Genomic DNA, 7464 nt, shown 5'->3' on the forward strand with positions numbered 1-7464 from the left:
GCGGAGGGGCGCGGGGACTAGGCCGCGTTCATCCTGGACCTCTGTCTGCCCAGTTTTTTCATTCTTGCTTATATTTCCACGCGGTATAGAATTTCATTCATTCTTTAAAAATTCTCAAAATTTCCCAAGGAATGCGTGTTAAACATGCACCCCTGGTAGGCGGGGCCAATGAGCCCTCGGCGCGGTGTGGGGTGGTGAGTAAGGCCAGCGGAGTTTCCCCGGGGCCCCGGGAGCCCCACCGCGGGACCAAACGTGGCAAAACAGGGGCAGAAAGAGACCAGGGACAACTTCTCAAGCTCAAGGACCCCGACAAGGCGAAGGCCCAGCGGTCTGCTGTTCTCAGCTCCCCCGACCTCCTCCAACTACGAGGGCTTAAATCAAAGTACCACCCTCCCCACCCCACCCCTTAGACGCTCCAGAAGGAGACGGTTTCCACTTGGATTTCTCCGATGGCCAAGGACCCCACGTCCCCATCCCCACGCCAGAAACCTTGGTGGAGGCCCGTAGCTCCCAGGAAAGCCCTCGCCCCCCCCCCCCTCCTCCTCTCCATCCCGGGTCCACCCTCCCTCACATCCGCCGCCCTGCTCCTCTGCCCTCCTCTTCGCCCCGCCCACCTCTCGGCCCGTGAGCTCGCCCTCGCACCCCGCCTCCCTGCCATTCCACTCCCCCCGCCGCTCCCCTCCTTCACTCCTCGCTCTGCTGAGCCCGCCGGTCCTAACCCCCTACTCCCCCTTGGCTCCCACCTCCGTTCCCGCCCTCCTCCCACCCGCACCTCTCCTGCGCCCCTCTGCCACGCGGGGTTTTGCTCCTTTAACACGGCCTCCAAACACAGTAGCACTCCAACTGCGGACTGCGCACGAATAGGGCTGTGCCATCATTCTTGCCTCTAAAATGTGGGCACGGGGCTCACCGCCCAACTGGGGACCCGCTAAAGCCGCAGCCTGAGCGCGGCAGCTGCGGAGGCGGGTTCTGGGGCGGGGGGCGCGCAGGGCCACCTGCTCGGACCTGGGCCCACGGCGGGGGCGGCGCGGGCCTTTGGGCTGCGGGACAGGCCTGCGTCTCCTGGAGAGGACAGAGTATCCACGGCTCCCACCCCATCGTAGTGTTGAAAAACACACTGCCCCCCCCCCCGCCTCCGCCCAGCCTGGGAGACCACCCGAGAGCAGGACCCCGCGGGAAGAGGGGACGGAAAGGGGGGCGCTGCTGGGGCACAGGGGGCGCAGAGCGCGCCGCGTGGCGAGAATGCGAGGCCCGGGGGTGGGGTGCGGGACGCGCCGCGCCTGGCAGGTCCCCGGTGGCGCACAGACAGCGCCTGGCCCAGGACCAGGGTCGGTGTGCTGGAGTTGCCGACTGGGGAAGGAGACCTGCTCCCCTTTCGCGGGAACTGGGGGCGAAGCGGGCCGCGCTGTGTTCCTTCCCCTCGCACGTCCGCCTCTCCCTTGATTTTCTCCCCGACTGAATTCTGAGGTGGGACCAGGGCTTTCCAGCTCATCTCAGTATCCGGCACATGGCGGTGATGGGTGAGTGCTTAATACATTTTTTGTTGAATGAAAAAACAAACAGGTGAAGGAAGGAATGGATGAAAGAAACTCTGTGTCCAAGAAGGGTCTAATTTTACATTCTAGTTACAAAAAAAAAAAAAATCTCTCCGTCTTTCTCCTTATCTATCAAAACCAACTTTGTACTTTTAAAAAAAATGATGTATTCAATTTATTATCTTAGCAAGCTTTTTTTTTTTTTTAAGTTTATTTTTGAGAGAGAGAGAGAGAGACAGAGACAGAGTGTGAACAGGGGAGGGGCAGAGAGAGACAGGATCTGAAGCAGGTTCCAGGCTCTGAGCTGTCAGCACAGAACCCCACGGGGCGGGGGGGGGGGGGGGGGGGGGGGGGGGGGGGGGCGGGGGGGGGTCCAACTCAGACGGTGAGATCATGACCTGAGCCACCCAGGCACACCCAAGCTTTTGTTTAGAACCTACTGTACAATGTTTGTATTTGGGAGTCTATTGGCCCTGAGGGAACTTTTTATCTGAGAATATGCTTAGACTCTACCAGTGCCCTAAAACTCAATTTCTAGAATCCCAACCGTTGTATAACTAGGAGTAAGAAAGAGACCGTCCTTCTAACTGACCACCCTTATAGGATTCTTTTCCCCTGTAATGAAATGTATTCAAGAATGATGAGATGTGAATAGATTGCTGAGTTTTCAAACATCTCTTTGCAAATGCAAACCCCGGGCCACATCTCCCTGTCTGTCCAAACAGGTAATTATACTTTGTGTATTAAAGTCTTATATCTTTGACCTATCCAGTGCACAAAAAACAGTTTAACCTTTATACCAAGTCATGTACACCATTTTACTCCTAGACAGAGGAATTTATGTTATTCCGTCAAATCAGCATCAACCTGACCTTTAAACGCATCAGTGTTTCTTGGGAAAATATTATGGCTGGGATACCTACCAGAGTAAACAATACTAGCCGCTTAGCCGGTGCTGAGCCATGCTGCGCGGAGACCCGTCGGAATAAGAGGGTGGAAGGCGGCAGGGCCCAGGGCTCTTTCGACAGACTCCCCAGGATATGAAGAACAATGTAAATGCCTCAGAGTTGGCAGATACATTTCTACATTACTGTTCCGGAGATAACAGCTTAAGGTGAATCATTTCCCACCACCTACCATTCCAAATTATTTCAAATTCTGAAGGGACCCTATTTATTTCATTGGTAGCTAGCAATTTACTTAGCTGAAGATCATTATATTTATGTGTCTGTGAAATCCTCACAATAATTACACATTTGCGCTGTCTCAGATGTGCTATACGGATTCTCATTAGTCATATACTTGGAAGGAGATTACCCCATTTTTGTAGCAACCTTCGCAACGTACGCGTAAAGCGCCCAACTGGCTGGGAACTTTGATTCTCTTGGTTTTCTCACAGATCGGATTTATCGAACAGCACAGCAGCCTACGTTCACATGCAAATGCGAGCAGAATGCTAGGAGATTGTCTTAATTTCTCGTTTCTCTCCCTGGCTTCGGCGTGGCAGCCCTGGACGATATTGTCTTGGGCAGCAGGGAAAAGAGGCCTCGCTGAGATCCAAAATTGCTTTAGAAGCTTCCCAAAAAGTTCCGTAATGGGAAATATTTATAAGGCAGTATGCTTCTTTCCCAATCATAAAGTCACGGAAGGAGAAGCACGAGCGAGGCCTTTGAAATTCCCGGTGTTCAAGCAAGCGTCCCCCAGGCTGAATTCTCTTGGACAGCGTTTGTGAGGCTGGTGGGTTCACCTGAAAGGTCTGGTTTGCTGCTTTACAGTCGGAGACTATTGGAAGGAAGAGACCGCCTGGTGCTTTTGCCTGTCTCTGCCCTCCGCGCGTTTATTTCGGAAGGGTCCGCTACTATCATAAACGAGGCGGTTCTCGGATCACGTCTAACTTTGTATAGCGAATAACCATGATAGGAGCACGTTTCTCCCCGCCCCGAGCAATGGATTCCAAGAAAACATGACGATTCACGTGCCAGAGACATTACAGGACCGTCATCCTCAGGACGGGGCCCAGGGGGCGGGGGGCATTGTCCTGTGGCCCCTGCCATGCTTTACTAGAGCGTATAATTTTGTGCGATCGTTGTATTTACGTGTGAGCTCCCCCACTAGATGGTGGGTCGTGTCTGCTTCTGTTGACCTTCACATCCTCAGCGCCAGCGCCGCGTGTAGCCCAGAGCAGTGCCTGGCACAGGGGTGCTCGATAAATGCTTGCCGGGTGTTGGAATATGCCTGGGGGTATTATCTGGACAACGCTGTTCTGCGCCTTTCCCCTTGAGACGCAATACCGTAACCATCTTCTGGCCCCCAAAGAGCTTCTAGTCTCGTGGGAGAGCAGACGTTTAGGCACGAGCTCCCAAGGAAGGAGATTCCCAGAGCAGAGAAGATAGATACGAAATGAGTACACGGCAGAGCGAGGAGAATGTCATTCCAGTTAGTGTTTCTGTGTAACGAACCACCCTGAAGCTTGGTGGCCTACAAGGGGACTCTGTTGGGTAATGGAAACCTTCTGTGTCTCGGCTGTGATGGTAGCCTCGTGTCTATCCATTTGTCAAAGCTTGGCAACCTATATAACCGAAATGGGTGAATCTTTAAGTTATGCTTTGTAATAAAATGTCTATTTCTCCTTGAAAGAGAGAGAGAGAGAGAGAGAGACAGAACACAAGTGGGGGAGGGGCCGAGAGAGAGGGAGACACGGAATCCCGAAGCCGGCTCCGGGCTCTGAGCTGTCAGCACAGAGCCTGACGCGGGGCTCGAACTCACGGACCGCGAGATCATGACCTGAGCGGAAGTCGGACGCTCAACCGCCCGAGCCACCCGGGCGCCCCAGTCTTGGTTTTAATTGCGTTTTCCTGACTGCGGGGTGAGCTGAGCATCTCTTCACTTGTGTCGCAGACTGCCAGCTAGCCACCCAAACACGGTCCCTCTTTTTCTTGGGTCCAGTTAGACTACATTTCCCAGCCTCCCATGCTGTTAGCTATAGCCTGGGGTGGAGCTCCCACTGATGGAACGTGAGCAGTAGCCACATCTGGCCCCTAAAAACCTCCTTTCTCTTTCCAGCTGCCCTGTTCCTCGGGCACCTTTGGAAGTCCCACGTCGAACACGGCAAAGCCTCTGGAACCCTGCAGGGCTGTGAGGACCAGAACTTTGCCCCTCCTCCCACCAGGCTAGTCTATGTGAGCAAGAAATAAGCTTCTGTTGTGGGTCTGTATTCAGGGCAGAGAGCCCATCCTTGCTGATCCGTGTTCATTGTTCATCCGATTTCCCTCTTCTGAGGATTACCTGCTCAGACCCTTTGCCAAACTGAGTAGGGGGGTGTTTATTCTTTTTTTCACCTAGCTGTAGGAGTCCTCTATATCCTGGCTATTCAAAGTGTATGTAGTCTGTGGACCAGCAGAATAAATTTCACCTGGGACCTTGTTAGAAATGCAGCATCTCTGCCCCACCCAGGCGCCCCAGAACTTGCATTTGATTTATTTATTAAAAAAACATTTTTTTAATATTTGTTTTTTTTAATTTTTTTAACATTTTTATTTATTTTTGAGACAGAGAGAGACAGAGCATGAACAGGGGAGGGGCAGAGAGAGAGGGAGACACAGAATCGGAAGCAGGCTCCAGGCTCTGAGCCATCAGCCCAGAGCCCGACACGGGGCTCGAACTCACGGACCGCGAGATCGTGACCTGAGCTGAAGTCAGACGCTTAACCGATGAGCCACCCAGGCGCCCCTTAATGTTCATTTTTGAGAGAGACAGAGACAGAGTGTGAGCAGGGGACGGCAGAAAGAAAGGGAGACAGAATCCGAAGCAGGCTCCAGGCTCCGAGCTGTCAGCACAGAGCCCGACGCGGGGCTCGAATTCACAAACCGTGAGATCATGACCTGAGCCGTAGTTGGACGCTTCACTGACTGAGCCACCCAGGCGCCCCAGAACTTGTGTTTTAAAAAGCTCTCCTGGTGATTCTCATGCACAAGAAAGTCTGAAAAGCTGCTTTGGAGGTTCTGCCGTAATGCCTCATCTTTCATGTGTGTTGAGTTCATTTACTCCGTTCTGTACCCATCTTTCCATTGTTTTTGGTTCTATCTTCTCATGTATAGATTTAAAAAAATGTGTTAACATTGTAGTATTTATCAAAATTTCATTTTCTTGCTTGTCTGTCCCCTATGTGTCCTAAGAAAGTCTCTGCGTGTGGCCAGATACCAAGCTGCATTTTCTTCTACAAGTTTTGAAGTTTTTCTTTTCACGGATTGTTCTTCCGCCTGGAACTCCTGTTTGTGATGTCCCATAAGGCACTCATCTTATTTTTTGTGTGCATGGGTAACAATTATCCCATTCACTGAATTAATCATCCATTCTTTACGGCTCTGTCATGCTACCCCAGTCGTAGGCTGTAAATCACGTTTCCATACACATGTGGTTCATATCTCTGGTGTCCCCATTCAGATTTTTCTGTTGGGTAAACTGTTCCCCCCACCCCCCCCCCCATTCAACCGTGTATTTCAAACAATTTGTCCACATCCTGAGGTTCTCTGACAATGAATTTGAATGGCTGCCTCGTATCCTACCGTCCATCATTCTGTCCGTCACCTTGTTTTGGTTTTACTCTGTTGTAAATAACTGTGGGGTGAATATCCTTCACGCGATCTTTGCGCGCGTGCATGTTGATTTAAGATAAATTCTCTGAGTGAAATTACCAAGTAGGCACTTTTTTAAAGCATTTGATAAATATTACCAAATTGCCTTCCAGAGAAATTGGGCCAATTTATATTCCCACCTGTCTCCTGCCGCCTTCCTTCACATTTTACTACCCTGGTGTTTAAGTCCCTGCCAATATCAGAAGCAAAATAATAGACGTGCTATTGTTGTAACTCATGTGCCTTTTATGACAACTGAAGACACACAGTTTTTATATGGTTTATTGGCCTTTTGTAGTTATTTTAACATATCTGAGCCCACTTATGTGTGGGTGTACGTGTCTTTATCTTCTTGATGAATAAATCTCTTTACGTATGAAAATGACAGCTCTCACGTACATTGCATTTTTTGGCAATTTGTATTTTACCTTTTGCTTACCATGATTTTTCGATGCGTAGAAGCTTTAAATGTTGATATGGTAAAATCTAGCAATGTTTTTTTTTTTCCTTTAGCATTATACTAAAAGAAATAAGTCCTACCCCAAAATGATCCCTGAGTGGTTTGTTTGTCTGTTTTTAGTTCTTTTAGATGTCGATTTTTACATTTTACTGTTTAATTCGCTTGTTAATGACACTCAACCCTCAGGTGGTAACTGACTTCTCCAGCCAGGTAAAACCCCCCTGTTACGTGCTCACAGAGCCCCCCCCCCCCCGGTACCCTACCTCCCTCTCAGCACTTTTCACAATGGGAATGTTTTACGGGGTGTGTGAGTCTTTGACTGATGTCTGTGTCATGCTGTAGCACACAAGCCCCATGAAGGTAGGAGTCTCTTTTCCATCGTTTTAGTCCCGGACACCTGCATCCACTCATGTGTTACCCTCTCTGGTTTTGTGTAGGACACCTGCGGATTTCTGTTTCTATTGACCCTTACCTGTATCTATTTAGCTCAGCTAATAGGCACATGTAAATATATGCATACACATACACACATATATATGTGTATAATTATGTAGCTATACAGTTGGATCCTATCCAGGCTTTTTCTGACTTTGCAGTCTCCAAGGGACTGGCTGGGCTCATTTGACCATGCCATTTTCTTCTCCCTGGCTTGGTAATCCCCCTGGGCTTTATAAACCAGCGAACATAATACCTAAAAATAATTTAGTCTGTCTTATTTCTCCCAGTCCTGATTCACAGCTTTGATTTGTTTATCGCATTGGCTAAAACCCTCAGAACACGTAGCTCTTTCATATTGGGGTGGGGGAGGGGGGGCGGACACGTAAAGCCAAAAGAG

This window comes from Neofelis nebulosa, chromosome 13 (genome assembly GCF_028018385.1).
Source record: "Neofelis nebulosa isolate mNeoNeb1 chromosome 13, mNeoNeb1.pri, whole genome shotgun sequence".
Taxonomy (NCBI): Eukaryota; Metazoa; Chordata; class Mammalia; order Carnivora; family Felidae; genus Neofelis; species Neofelis nebulosa.